Source organism: Hyperoodon ampullatus, assembly GCF_949752795.1.
Source record: "Hyperoodon ampullatus genome assembly, chromosome: X".
Classification (NCBI taxonomy): Eukaryota; Metazoa; Chordata; class Mammalia; order Artiodactyla; family Ziphiidae; genus Hyperoodon; species Hyperoodon ampullatus.
In genome coordinates this window covers 14,601,590-14,617,365 of record NC_136913.1, presented here as the reverse complement: position 1 = coordinate 14,617,365, position 15,776 = coordinate 14,601,590, and positions in this window count along the sequence as shown.

Genomic DNA, 15,776 nt, shown 5'->3' with positions numbered 1-15,776 from the left:
GGGCTCTGGAAGAAATATGATCTCTTTTTGACAAAACATATATTTTGTCATTTCCAAAAAACTCTGAAAATGGGGGTTCTTGCCCTCAGTCTACTTCAACCTTAATGGAAGAGATGAGATGGGTAAGTAGTCAACCAAAATAATGCAGCAATGATTACATTTAATTTGAAATCACTTATGTTACAAAAGTGGGTTTGAGACAGTAACTAATTACTAAGTGGGTATGAGACAGTAACTAATTACAAAAGTGGGTTTGAGACAGTAACTAAGAAAAAAATTGGTTAGATGATAAGAGTGTTGGTAAATTCCTATGTGAATGATACTAAGTTTGAGTAACATTAGGGGAAAGATTCCTGGAAAACAAAGTAGATGTGATGTGTTTTTGAATTTTATATCTTCTTACATAGATTGGTAAATAAGAGCAAGACCTTTTGTTTTCTTAATAACCAGAGGAAAAAACCAGAACTACATGCCCAATAATATTGGGTCCTTTCATGAGGACCCAATAGTCATCATTGTTTAAATATTTCTCCCAGTTTGAAATCCTATAGTGGTTCTGCATTACATTCAGGATGAAATGTGGATATCTGGCATGACATACAATGCCATGGGTGACGGGACCCTGCCTATCCTTCCTTCATTTCCTCCCTTAACATTTAATGTTCCCCAAGGGCACCATGTTGTCTCACTAGTTTGTCTCACTTGCTTTGACATGGCTTGTCCTCCTGCCTGGAATCTTTTGTGCTCTTTCTTCTCTTCATGAACTCTTTTTCATCTTTCAAGAGTCATCTCACCCTTTAGATTTTGATGATTTTGGTTTTGAATTTTCTACTGAACTGTTTATTTTTCTTTTGATCCTTTTTTTTAAAATGAATTATTTTTCATTTCCAAGGGGTTGGATGCTTTTGATTTATTTGAACTTACACTATTGATTTCCAGTTGTCAAACTTATATTCAAATAAAGATGACCTTCTTGTGATTAGTCTTGTTATTTCTTTTTAATTTTGAAACTGCCTACATAATGAGAATACCTTAAAAAGAACTGTCATAAATTATGCACTTACTAAAGTTGTAATTTAGAGCAATATTCTCAAGCCCAAAAATCTTTGAGTCATTCCTGACTCTTCTTTTTTTCCCTTGTACCCTGCATAACTGATACCTCTGGAATGCTGTTGCTTTGATTTTCAAGATATATCCAGAATCCAACTACTTCTGTCACCTCTACCTGTGTCTAATCCTACATCAAGCCTTACCTAGATCCTGTGGTAGCCTCTCAACCAGGCTTTCTGTTCTTGGTGTTGCCCCCTGCATAGAGTCAGTCTCTTCCTCAAGCAGTATCTGTGAATTAGTTAGATGGTAAGCCATCCCTGGACCCCATGTCTCCCATCTCATACACCATCAAAGCCCAAGCCCTTAAAACTCCTCTCCCCCAACCTCCCTTCAGTGGCACCCCTTCCCACTCTGTCAGCTCTCGTGGCCCCTGAAACACTAGAGATGGGCTCCTGCCCAATTCTCTTGGTCTGGAAGGATTTCCCGGATATCCTTAAGAATAGCTCCTTCACCTCCTTCAGGTCTTTGCTCAAATGCTACTTTCTCACTGAAGACTTTTCTGACCTCTTTTTAATGCAGATTCAGTCCCTCAAACACACACCAAACTGCTCTCTCAACCCTTTTCTGTCTTATTTTTCTCACCACTGTCTTACAGGCAAAATATAGTTCTTATTCATTTGCTTATTGCTGGTTGTCCCACTTTGGAACATATGCCCCATCCGGGCAGAGGATTCTGTCTCTTCTGGTCGCTGCTGTAACTCCTGCCTGTATCTCCTCCTGAGAATAGTGCCTGGTATGTCAGACGTACTCAAAAATACTTGTTGAATAATGGAGTGAAAAACAAACATATGAAAGAATAAATAACTTCAGTGACATGACGACACTTCCACAATACAAAGTTAAGTCAAAATTGGGCTTTACAATTTTATTTTTAAAAATATATTATTTCTAAATTTGTAGTATAAGCCCAATTTTGTTTACTGTATATGCATAGAAAAGGCTAGAAGGAAAAAAGTTAATAGTCATTATCTCAAAGTGGGGCATTCTTTTGAGTATTTTCAGAATTTCCTACAATGAGTAACTTTACAGTCAAGAAAAAAAATCAAATCCTATTTTTAAAAAATTGATGATAGCAAAAAGTAGCTGCCAAACAATTTCTTCTTACCTTCATGATACTGAATGATGAAATGGGCTGCCAACAGCCCTGTCTCTTCTCCATTCCTCCCTCCTTCACTCTGTCCAGTAGTTTGGCCAAAAAACTCCAATCATTGGTCATTTTGATGCTACAGAGTCCATGTACTAAGGGAGTCATTTGTCTAGTTTTGAGAGAATCCTGTTGAAAAAACAGTTTGAATGATTTTTTTGAAGATCAGTTTTATTCCCACTGTATATTATGAATTTACGTTCGTTTTTAGGCTCTAAAACAGTATTAGATGCCTGCTTGGCTCATTCTTGAGAAATTTAGTGCAAATTTGGAGGTTGGTTCTTAGAATTACAATATTTTGTAGGAGAGGAAAAATAATTTTTCCTCTACTCTTCTAGGTTCTTGGCTGAGACCCCCTGTAATAAAAGACAGATTAATAGGAGAAAAACAAACAGAAGTTTAATAACATGTATACCTCTTGTATACGGGGGAGAGACCCAGGAAGACTAACTCCCTGAAATGGCCCAAGCCACCACCTTAAATACCATTTCCAGCTAAAGACAAAAGAAGACTTTGTGGGGGTGGGGGCAGTTGTGGGAGGCGACCAGGAGCAGCACAGTAAACAAGGACAGGGTTGTCTTCAAATTTAATTCCCTGCCTTCTCCATTGAGAAGAGTTTCTAGAGATTTAGAACCATCCTTCTCTTCCTGGTACAGAGAGGGAAACACCCTTATAAATGGAGATTTTTCTTATAACTGTAAATGTAAATGTCTCTTACGAAAGGGTAACTTCTACTACTCATTTTTCAGAGCTTTTCCTATGTCTGCCGTTTCTTAAAAAAATAACCAGCTCAAAACAATCCTTATGCCAAAGAGGCATATCTTGGAGTAGCAAATTCTTCTCTACTTCAATTATTTTCTTTTGCATTTGTATTCTCCTAATGCGGACTAAATGTACACATGCAAGAAATGTGGATATGTTAGGTGCTCAACACGGGACATAACCTTTTTCTCTTTCTACCTGATTCTTTTCCTTGAATAACAGAAAAAGACAAACAAACAAACAAACAAGCAAACCAAAAACAAAAAGAGAAAGCTGGCATTTGGCCTTTTTATTAAAAAAAAATCCCATAAATCACTTTGATTGGCAGGTTTTTTGTTTTTGTTTCGTTTTTGTTTTTGTGTGTGCTGTTGTTGATATAGTATAGGCTGTCAGTTAGGAAGACCTTTAATTTTAGATCACTGATTCTCAACTGTGGATTACTTGGCCCCTAAGGGACATTAGGCAACCTCTGGAGACATTTTTGACTTTGATAACTAGGGGGCAGGATTGCTACTGGCGTCTAGTGAGTAGAGACATCTAAACATCCTGCAGAGCTCAGGCCAGCACCTACAACAAAGAATTATCTGGCCCCAAATATCAGTAGTGCCAAGGTTGAAAAACCTTACAATCTAGAGAATGGATTAAAGCAAACACAGAAAGGATTGGCCACTCAAGACATGTCCTATTCTTTTTTTTTTTTTTTAAATAAATTTATTTATTTATTTATTTTTGGCTGCGTTGGGTCTTTGTTGCTGCGCATGGGCTTTCTACAGTTGTGGTGTGCGGGCTTCTCATTGCAGTGGCTTCTCTTGTTGTGGAGCATGGGCTCTAGGCGCGCGGGCTTCAGTAGTTGTGGCACACGGGCTCAGTAGTTGTGGCTTGCAGGCTCTAGAGCGCAGGCTCAGTAGCTGTGGCGCACGGGCTTAGTTGCTCTGCGGCATGTGAGATCTTCCCGGACCAGGGCTCGAACCCGTGTCCCCTGCATTGGCAGGCAGATTCTTAACCACTGTGCCACCAGGGAAGTCCCAAGATGTCCTATTCTTTAAGCCATTTTCTGAGCCAGCAATCTCATCCTTCTTTTAGCTCGTTCACTTTCTTGCTTAGTGGTTTAAAGTTTTTGATCACCTCCCAGCTGGGTGTTATAGCTTTGGTACAAAGAGGAAACTCTCAGCTCTAACCCCTGGGCTCCATCCAGCAAGAGAAGCTGAATAAACACTTTGTTAACCAAGGGGTTCAGTTTGGCTGGTGGAATTACTTATCACACTGCAATATCATCTCACACATGGATAACTCTTGAGCGTCTGAGCTGTACTGGAGGCTGAGAAAAGCTGCTGATGATCTGAGCAAATGCCTACAGAAGTAAAGATCAATCAATACAGCTATTTAGGCCAGCTCTGCACGGCTTGTCCCTGAGACAAATGGAGATGGGTGTCAAAGGCATTTTAGGAGGCGGCACTTGGGAAGGGGTAACCTAGGCATGTAGGGCAGCCCCAGGAGGCAGAGGCTGGACCTCTCTCTGCCTCACTTTTTTCAACCATCCAGGGTCTCTCCCTTTCTGTCTCCACCAGTCCCATCCTAGTGTTTTTCAATTTGTGACAATAAGGCTACAATGAGTTTTTTTTTTTTTTTTTTTTTTAGTTTCTGCTTTATAACAAAGTGAATCAGTCATACATATACCTCTGTTCCCATATCCCTTCCCTCATGCACCTCCCTCCCTCCCACCCTCCCCATCCCACCCCTCCAGGCAGTCACATACAATGAGTTTTAAAGAGCAGTTGCAATAGTTATTAAGTGACATCGAAGACTCTTTGTTTTTGCCTTCTCTATTCATTTTTTCAATCCCTGTGTTTATTTTCATGGTATGTTAGTAAACAACAGCGTTCTAAGTTTATAGGCTTACTTTTCAAATCAAAGTTACATTTTGAAACCTAAATATCCCAGGTTGCTCCAGACTCTGAGGAAGTCTGCAGTTACTTTAACAGTAATATCCCCGAATTTTTTGCTCCTCCTAGCCCTTCTGTCTTTTTCAAAGGCTCTCCATGTTATGTGGGAGGAGTTCCTGCAACAGTGTTTTACAAAGCTGACCCTGATTGGCTCTGGCTCCGCCATGGCTATCTGTGCCCGTTGCAGCCACTCTGGTCCTTACATGCCTCTGTGGCTTCTCAGCTGGGCGTAACTGCTACTGCCTGGTCTCCATTACCTGTTGCTGTGGGTTCCCAGCACTGAAGTGATGTGAATGTCTTCTCCATCTCTCTCCATTAAACTTGGATCAGGAACAGCCCAGTCTTATAAACTCATCAACACAACTCTTTTGGCTTACATACCCAATTTCCCTCTCCAGTAAGGTACAAAAGTAGCCTGTCTGGCCGGTGTGTGTTTGGGTAGGAGAGTATGGGGAGAAAGGAATAGGGAAAGTTATCCCTTCTTTATCTCTCCACTGACTTTTCCTCTACTCTTCCAGGGGTCACTGTATCATAACACCTTAGCAAAAAAAAAAAAAAAAGGAAAAATAAGTACCATCCCCAAAGCATATTAACTCATAGAAAGACATACTTTGCAGCCAGGCATCAATCATCTAAATATTCTTGCTAATAGGACAGGCACACTACAAAACTCCTAGATGTACAGTTTACACTGCGGTTTATGCAAATGGCATCCTAAGATTGAATTCTAGGAATATATATCCTGATTGGACTTTGGGACCCCCTTAGTTATAATTTAACTATAATCCTAACCGATGTGTCAAATAGCTCTAGCATATCGCTAGTTTTTATGCTTTATATGTTGAATATTCTTCCAAGTATATATACTTTGAAGAACAGAATACGTGTTTTTTTTTAATTAATTAATTAATTTTTGGCTGCGTTGGGTCTTCATTGCTGTGCGCGGGCTTTCTCTAGTTGTGGTGAGTGGGGGCTACTTGTTGCAGTGTGCGGGCTTCTCACTGCGGTGGCTTCTCTTGTTGCAGAGCACGGGCTCTAGACATGTGGGCTTCAGTAGTTGTGGCACGTGGGCTCAGTAGTTGTGGCATGTGGGCTCAGTAGTTGTGGCTCATGGGCTCTAGAGCGCAGGCTCAGTAGTTGTGGCACACAGGCTTAGTTGCTCCGCGGCACGTAAGATCTTCCCGGACCAGGGATTGAACCCGTGTCCCCTGCATTGGCAGGCAGATTCTTAACCACTGTGCCACCAGGGAAGTCCCGAACATGTGGTTTTGATATGATCAGCCTTATGGACAACTACATGATCTGCTGACAACCCACAGCTTGATCTCACTTTCTCAAGCCCCCAGCACCAGACTCAGTCTGGGGCTTGGCAGTGTAATGTTTGCTATGCCTACATTTGAGTTAGAATTGACAAACAGAAATTAAAATAACGTGCCAGGAGACTGTTGAAAGGTGTCATATTTCTGGCTGGGTTTTCCATTTAAAGCCTATACAATGATAGAAATGGGAACTCAGAGGTGGGAAAAGAAGAAATTTGGAATCTCCACAAAAATGTCAATCAACCAGATATCTTGACAGATTGACATATTATCTTGAATGAAAGCATCACTGATGGATGTTCTAACATTGGATTGAGTTCCCTGACCACAGTCTAACCTCATTTTAGGTCCTAGATGACTTACTAAAATTTGTTGCATCAAAAAACATTTATAGTCTGGATCATATTTTATTACTGACTTAAGCATATCTACACAAAAAATGTATTTCGGAAAATGAAAGAAGAAAAATCCATAGAGGCATCTCAGCATCTCAATGAAGAATATTTTCCTTTAGCTGGTAGAGGGCTACGTCAATCACTCGAACTTTTAATCCAACACAGTATATGTGGTAGTCCTTTAAAAGTATTCATGTATTCAAAGTTTGCCGCATTCTTCACTCCTGTGTTAACCTCAAGTTATCCATCACTTTAAAGTCTCTGGAGTATGTAATATATCACACTGACCATGCCACTTTTTTTCTGATGTACAGCTTATCACAAAAGCCAATAAAGCCTTTTAGAGGTTTTATTTCCTATTTCATTTAATAGCAATAGGCTGAACCTTTACTTTCAGTTCCCCAATCCCACCCATGCTCTGTCTCATGCTCTTCCCTCTGCTTGGAACACTCCTCTACCCCATCCCCACCCATCACCCCACCAGGTGCTGGGCTAACTTTCCCTGAGAAGTCTTCCTTGATTCTTTATCATTGGGTTGGGAACCTCTCCTGTGGTTCCAAAGCATCCTGGAGGAACGCTTCTGGTAGTGCCATTGACACTAATTTGTAATTAGTTTCTTTCCTTTCTGAATCCCAAATAGATTCCAAGCTTCCTGAGAGCAGGGGCATCAAGTATCATTCACTGCTGTCTGCCCAGCTCTAGCCTGGCGTTGGAAGCATATGAGTCACTCAATAAATATTTGTTGTTTGATGACTTAAATAATGGATTGGCCAGCTATCCAGACCTATTTTTTATACTTAATGCTGAATTACCAATTGAAAATGGAGCTCCTTAATTCTGTTTTCCTTATCAAGTGGATATTTGAGAAATGTATCAGATGAACAGGGGTGTAGGAAGATGTCTTTTAGTTTGCCTTGTATCAGTAGGACACAGTCCTCGAGCTTGCTTTATTCAAAACAACACATGCTTAAATTGAACCACTCTTGATCTTGAACCTACAAATAAATGGCAACTGTGCTCAAGTTATGTGTAGAACAATATGAGCATGTATTTGAGTTTTTTGTTAACCCTAGAGCTCATATCAAGAGATATTTGAGGGCTTCCTTGGTGGTGCAGTGGTTAAGAATCCGCCTGCCAATGCACGGGACATGGGTTTGAGCCCTGGTCTGGGAAGATCCCACATGCAGCAGAGCAACTAAGTCTGTGCACCACAACTACTGAGCCTGCGCTCTAGAGCCCATGAGCCACAACTACTGAGCCCGCATGCCACAACTACTGAAGCCCACGTGCCTAGAGCCCATGCTCCACAACACGAGAAGCCACTGCCAACAAGAAACCCGCGTACTGCTTCAAAGAGTAGCTCCCGCTCGCCGCAACTAGAGAAAGCCCGTGCGCAGCAATGAAGACCCAACACAGCCAAAAATAAATAAATAAATAAATTTATAAAAAAGAAAAAAGAGAGAAACACTTGAAGTCTCTTATGAATAGAAAACATGTTAATAAGAGTATACTTACTAAAATTTTCTCTTTCCATTTTATCAAGTATATACCTGAATTATGACCAATTTAATCTCTGGTGGTAAGTAAATGAATCATTTTGGCTGTGACAGAGCACTAATAGTTTTACTATCTTGGCTAATTTTTGGTATTCTGGCTTCTTAATTGTATAATAAAATCATTGCACTGCGATTCAACCATTTAAATTGAAAAAAATTAAACCAACGTTCTTAGGGTAATGCTGTTTAAAAATGAAAGATGGCTTGACATTAATTAAAAGAAAAAATCTGACTTTAAGGAACCAAGAGAGAAAAAGAAATTCTTTTAAAGTTCAATTCGTTATTCTCAGAAACAAAATGGATTTCCTTTTAACGTGTTGGAATAAAAATGGAGTTTTTTTCTAAAATCGTGACAAGTTTTATCTATGGGTATGAAATTTCAAATAGAAAGAGTGATAGCAAGAGAAAGGTCTTTAACCAGTAATGTGGAGATAAATGATTTCCTAAGGCTATGGGGACATAGAAAATGAATCATTTTTGAACATGCTTAGGTTTGAAACTCAGGAAGCCTGAGGACAGTAGTTCCCAGAATTTTTGTCATATAGGGTATTTTTTAATAGTAAAAATTTCATGGATTCTTTAATAGTTATATTTCTAATGCTTGTTGCTTAAATAAATCACAATAAAAAAGTTAGGATGGTGTCAAAAATTACTTGAAAATCATGTGTATTTAATTAATAACAAAGCACCTTTAATGCATTTGAAAAACAGTGGTTTAAAAATGTTTGAGATGGGTTTCCCTGGTGGCGCAGTGGTTGAGAGTCCGCTTGCCGATGCAGGGGACACGGGTTCGTGCCCCGGTCCGGGTAGATCCCACATGCCGCGGAGTGGCTGGGCCCATAGAGCCATGGCCGCTGAGCCTGCGCGTCCGGAGCCTGTGCTCCGCAACGGGAGAGGCCACAACAGTGGGAGGCCCGCGTACCGCAAAAAAAAAAAAAAAAAAAAAAAATGTTTGAGATATTATTTAGCCATTCTACATAAAATGTTTCATGTGCACATGGGTTCATGGGCCCTCTGCAATAATTCCTAACTCTCGGGGTCTGTGATTACAGACTGGGAACCACAGTTGGGACTTATAAAAAGTTATCTCACTTTGATGAAAATCACTTCTACTGTGCTTGACAGGACACTTTTGTCATCTCTCAAGTCTTCCTTTCCATTGCACAATATATGAGATTGTTTACGATCACCTTTAACTTTTTCTCTAGTGTTTCAGAAGTTTTAGTTGTTCACTTTCATTGAACTTTAAATGAGGTATGTAAACGTCCATATGAGTGATCCACTGAAGACACATCTTGGCTAGACTGCAGACTCCCTGGCATGGTTAGAGAGTCCATAGGCAGGGATAACTTACCTCAGATTTTTAAACTCATCACGTGGCATTGTAATTGTTTCTTGAGTCATTGAATTTAAGATGCCTTTAATTGTGGGAAATTATTTCATATAACACTAAAAAGAAAAAAATGTTGCCAATTAAACTCTGACATGATGCTTTCAATATTATTTAGTTTTTAATTTTAAGCTTATTGAAAGAGCTGTTTCATACTTATTTAGACATGGGGTTTTATCATATATTATTATTTTGCATTCATAAAGTGAAAAATATACATGAAATAAATTGGTCAAGATATTCCTAAAACCTTTTCCCATTCAGGGTCTAAATTTTCTAAATCATTTGTTATTCAGAAGCATTGATGTTCACCTTTCCCCACATAGTATTGTCCCAGCAACAGCATTGTTGCTATACTACCCAAAGCTATCCACAGATTTAATGCAATCCCTATCAAATTACCCAGGACATTTTTCACAGAACTAGAACAAATAATCCCAATTTATACGGAACCATAAAAGACCCAGAATTGCCAAACCAATCCTGAGGAAAAAGAACAAAGCTGAAGGCACAACCCTCCCAGACTTCAGACAATACTACAAAGCTACAGTAATCAAAACAGCATGGTATTGGCACAAAAACAGACTTATGGATTAATGGAACAGAACAGAGAGAATAGAGAGCCCAGAAATAAACCCACACACCTACAGTCAATTAATCTTCAACAAAGGAAGCAAGAATATACAGTGGAGAAGACAGTCTCTTCAGCAAGTGGTATTGGGAAAGCTGGACAGCTGCATGTAAATCAGCAAAGTTAGAACACACCCTCATGCCATACACAAAAATAAACTCAAAATGGCTTAAAGACTTAAATATAAGACATGACACCTAAAACTCCTAGAAGAGAACATACACAAAACAGCATTGTTGCTGAAGCATTTCTTTAAAGTGTGCTCTACCAGTTATCTCTGAATTTTCTCCCAAGCCCCTGACATCCATTCTGTACCAGAATGTGCTAACAAACCACTTTCAGAAAACTAGGATTCATCTTCCTTCCTCATATTGTCCTTAAAAATGGTTTGTGGACTGAAATGTCAAGGGATTGCTGTGGCCAGTCATACCCCTAGGAATAAACTAAATTCCATAATCACAGGCAATGTGGCAGACAACTTCTAAAATGGCTCCCAGTGATCTTCACCTCCTGGTATTCACACCCTTGTATAGTCTCCTCCCACTGAGTATGGGCTGGACCTAGTGACTTGCTTCTAATGAACAGAATTCAGCAAAGTGTTGGGATGACACTTGTGAGATTAGGTTACAAAAGACCAACTTCTTTCTGGCTATCTGACTCTGTCTCTCCCTCTCTCCCTCTTGCTTTCTCACTCTAGTAAAGCCATCTGTCATGTCATGGGCTGCCCAATCTGGAGACCACTAGGCAAGGAACCAAGGGAAGTCTCTGGCCAATGGCTCATGAGGAACCAAGACCTCACTTGAATAGCCCATGGGAAACTAAATCCAGTCAACAATCACCTGAGTCAGCTTGAAAGCAGATCCACCCCCTGTTGAGCCTTAAGACAGTTATAGCCCTAGAAGATACCCTGATTGCAGCTTCTGAGAGTTCTGGAGTCAGAGGACTCAGCTGAGCCATGCTTGATCTCCTGATCTACAAAATATTTCATGTAATAAACATTGCTGTTTTCAGCAACTAAGTTTTGGGGTAATTTGTTATGCAGATAACTAAGATGCATATGCAGGCAATACATCATGAATACACAATGGCAACCACATCACGAATGTCACCTGGCTGATAGGAGTTATAAATTGCTATTGACTGAATGATGCATTACAATTTTAGAGATGATAAATGTGAGTAAATAATCAACATTTTAGAATAAATGGAGAAGTAGTTTACTTGTTTGTCTTCACCATTAGCATGACAAGTCTTTCAGTGAAAGAACTGTGTTTTACTCAGCTCTGGGCATCCATGGTGCTTAACATATAAGAAATATTTTATAGATGTTTGCTGAACTGGCTTATCCAGATAATTTTACAATTGGACAAAAAGGCCTAGTTTGAGGGAAATCTTGAGAAAAAGAATTTGCTCATTACCAGGGCTTGGAGAGGTATGACTCACACCCAAAATGCTTCTTTAAAAAAATTCAGTCTAGGGCTTCCCTGGTGGCACAGTGGGTGAGAGTCTGCCTGCCAATGCAGGGGACACGGGTTCGTGCCCCGGTCCGGGAAGATCCCACATGCCGCAGAGCAGCTGGGCCCGTGAGCTATGGCCGCTGAGCCTGCGCGTCCAGAGCCTGTGCTCTGCAACAGGAGAGGCCACAACAGTGAGAGGCCCGTGTACAAAAAAAAAAAAAAAAAAAAATAGGACGTAGAAACTGAAACTATGTGGTAATATTCTTTCTATTTCTCAAAAAAGTTGTACTAAATAAAGAGGACCCCAGCTTTTTTGCAAGACAAGTTCTGGAGTTTCTTTTGATACAGGGATCCCAGGGGACCCTTTTAAGATCCAGAGGGAGGAGACAAAGGGCAGTGATCCTGCAGTAGTAGAAAAGATTGACTTTCACTAGAAAAACGACAATAATATTAATTCTTCCACTTTGCCCTTCTCTCTCATTGTTTCCTTCTTCCAGGATTGGAGGGATGTGAGTAGGGGTGAAGGAAGGGACACTGGACTCAATTACAAGAGAGTAGATTTTCCTGGACCAGACATCTGAAGACTGAAGGCTGTTTTCTTCCTTCCATCTTTCTGTTATTCTATTCATTGTCATTCATTTATTGAAGCAATATTCACTGAATATCAAACTGTGCCAGATACTGCGATAGGGGAACTGGATATAGCTTTGAGCAATACAAAACATGTGCCACCATGAGCTAATTATTTCTTGAAATACTTCTATGGGATAACTTGGCTTGCAAAGTGTCTCTTACTTGATGAAGGATGTGCCTTCAAGGAGCTCACATTCTGTGAAAAAACTAGAAAGCAGAAAATAAAACAAATAAAGATCGTTCCAATTTTCAATTATTTGTATGTAGAAAACAAACAGAGTAGTATATCAAGAATAACCATGTGGTGTGGCAGGAGCCAACTATTATCGAGTGAAGAAAGTCAGGGAAACTTCTCCGTGGTCAGGTTTGAGCTAAGACTTGAAGAATGAGAACACCCTAACCACGTAAAAGTCTAGGAAGAAGTATTCTAGGAAGAGAGAGCACACAGTGCAAGTACCTTGAATGGGGAACAGATTGACATGTTTGAGGCTAATGTGTCTGGAATGATTCTGCAGAGCAATTGTGAAATGAGACGTGGTTGGAGTGGAGGCAGGAGTAAGACCATGGAGGCCATGTTAGGGAAGGAGCTCAGACTCTAAGTGCTCTGGGGAGTCACTGTAGAATGTGATCGAAGGAGGTGATTTGACCTGGTGTACATTTTTGAAGAACCCTCTCACTATTCTGTGAATACAGTGTTGGAAGGGGGCCAGGGAGGAAGAGGGTAGGCCACTCAGGAGACTACTGCAGTAGTCCAGGTGGCAGACAACAGCATGGTCATATTATAGAGGTAGAACCAATAGGAAATGCCAATGGATTAGATGTCTGTGTCTTGAGCATCTGGGTAGATGGTGGGGCCGTTAACTGAAATGGGAAAGACCAGGAGGGAGACAGAGTGAGGGAGAAAGCCATTGGTTCTATTTTGGATGTGTTAAGTTTGAAATGCTTTTCAGTTTATTCATTGTGAAGATATCTGGTGGGCATCTGGAATAGGAGTTAGGATCTGAAGGTGAGACTCTGGGACTGGACACATATATTAGGAGGCATTGGCTTATAGATGGTATTTAAAGCCAGGTTTCTGGATGAGCCTAACTAGGAAAAAAGTAGAAGAAAAAAAACCTAAGACTGAATGAACCATGAGATATTCAATATTTAGGTTAGAGAAGGAACTAGCAAAGGACACGGAGAAGGGGAAGCCAGTAAGTAGGAGGAAAACCAGGAGAGTGTGTGCCACGGACGTCAAGAGAAAATTATGGATCAATAACTTGAAAACGGCACCCTACCAAAAATGTCTAAAAGCACTGCAGAGAAATAGTTTCCCATCACCTACTGGTCACCACTGGGGCTCTGAGCAAAATGGCAGATTTGTTCCTTAGTCTCCACCTCCTCCCATCTCCCTTTGAACTCTACCCTCAGATTCAAAGTGGCTGCATGGGGTTGTAAAGCAGGTTGCAAAATTTCTTCTTCCTTTTACCCAAGCTCAAGCTCCTGTTTAGTGGAGACTATTTTAGCTGGGTATGGGCCCAATGAAAGCACCATGGTGTGAATGGCCAAAAGGTTCAAATTTCTTAAGTGGTATTTGCAATCCTGTAAAATGGGACCTTAGAAAGCTAAGAACATTGCTGAAACAGGCAATGTGAGCTAGCAGTACAGTGTTCAAGCCAAAAATACTGAATATCTTTGCATATGTATTTATTTTACCAAACTATAAAATTTTCTATTAATTTTATACTTCTTTGTATATTTATTTTGCAAGAAGGAAATCTCAGCCTTAATTTTATTTATGTGTTCAAGGAATAGGTTCTGTTTAACTAAATTAATTAAAGGTTATTTAATTATCTTTTGTATTTCTTTTTTTTAATTTTTAAATTAAATTTAATTTTTTTTAAAACAGCAGGTCCTTATTAGTCATCAATTTTATACACATCAGTGTATACATGTCAATCCCAATCGCCCAATTCATCACACCACCACCACCACCCCCCGCCACTTTCCCCCCTTGGTGTCCACACATTTCTTCTCTACATCTGTGTCTCAATTTCTGCCCTGCAAACCGGTTCATCTGTACCATTTTTCTAGTTTCCACATACATGCGTTAATATAGGATATTTTTCTCTTTCTGACTTACTTCACTCTGTATGACAGTCTCTAGATCCATCAATGTCTCAACAAATGACCCAATTTTGTTCCTTTTTATGGCTGAGTAATATTCCATTGTATATATGGAATATACACATCTTCTTTATCCATTTGACTGTCGATGGGCATTTAGGTTGCTTCCATGACCTGGCTATTGTAAATAGTGCTGCAATGAACATTGGGGTGCATGTGTCTTTTAGAATTATGGTTTGCTCTGGGCATATGCCCAGTAGTGGGATTGCTGGATCATATGGTAATTCTATTTTTAGTTTTTTAAGGAACCTCCATACTGATCTCCATAGTGGCTATATCAATTTACATTCCCACCAACAGTGCAAGAGGGTTCCCTATTCTCCACACCCTCTCCAACATTTGTTGTTTGTAGATTTTCTGATGATGCCCATTCTAACTGGTGTGAGGTGATACCTCATTGTAGTTTTGATTTGCATTTCTCTAATAATTAGTGATTTGAGCAGCTTTTCATGTGCCTCTTGGCCATCTGTATGTCTTCTTTGGAGAAATCTCTATTTAGGTCTTCTGCCCATTTTTGGATGCGGTTGTTTGTTTGTTTTTTTAATACTGAGCTGCATGAGCTGTTTCTATATTTTGGAGATCAATCCTTTGTCCGTTGCATCGTTTGTGAATATTTTCTCCCATTCTGAGGGTTGTCTTTTCGTCTTGTTTATGGTTTCCTTTACTGTGCAAAAGCTTTGAAGTTTCATTAGCTCCCATTTGTTTATTTTTGTTTTTATTTCCATTACTCAAGGAGGTGGATCAAAACAGATCTTGCTGTGATTTATGTCAAAGACTGTTCTTCCCCTGTTTTCCTCTAAGAGTTTTACAGTGTCCGGTCTTACATTTAGGTCTCTAATCCATTTTGAGTTTATTTTTGTGTATGGTGTTAGGGAGTGTTCTGATTTCATTCTTTTACATGTAGCTGTCCAGTTTTCCCAGCACCACTTATTGAAGAGACTGTCTTTTCTCCATTGTATATCCTTGCCTCCTTTGTCATAGGTTAGTTGACCATAGGTGCGTGGGTTTATCTCTGGGCTTTCTATCTTGTTCCATGGATCTATGTTTCTGTTTTTGTGCCAGTACCATATTGTCTTGATTACTGTAGCTTTGTAGTATAGTCTGGAGGCAGGGAGTCTGATTCCTCCAGCTCCGTTTTTCTCCCTCAAGACTGCTTTGGCTATTCAGGGTCTTTTGTGTCTCCATACAAATTTTAAGATTTTTTGTTCTAGTTCCATAAAAAACGCCATTGGTAATTTGATAGGGATTCCACTGAATCTGTAGATTG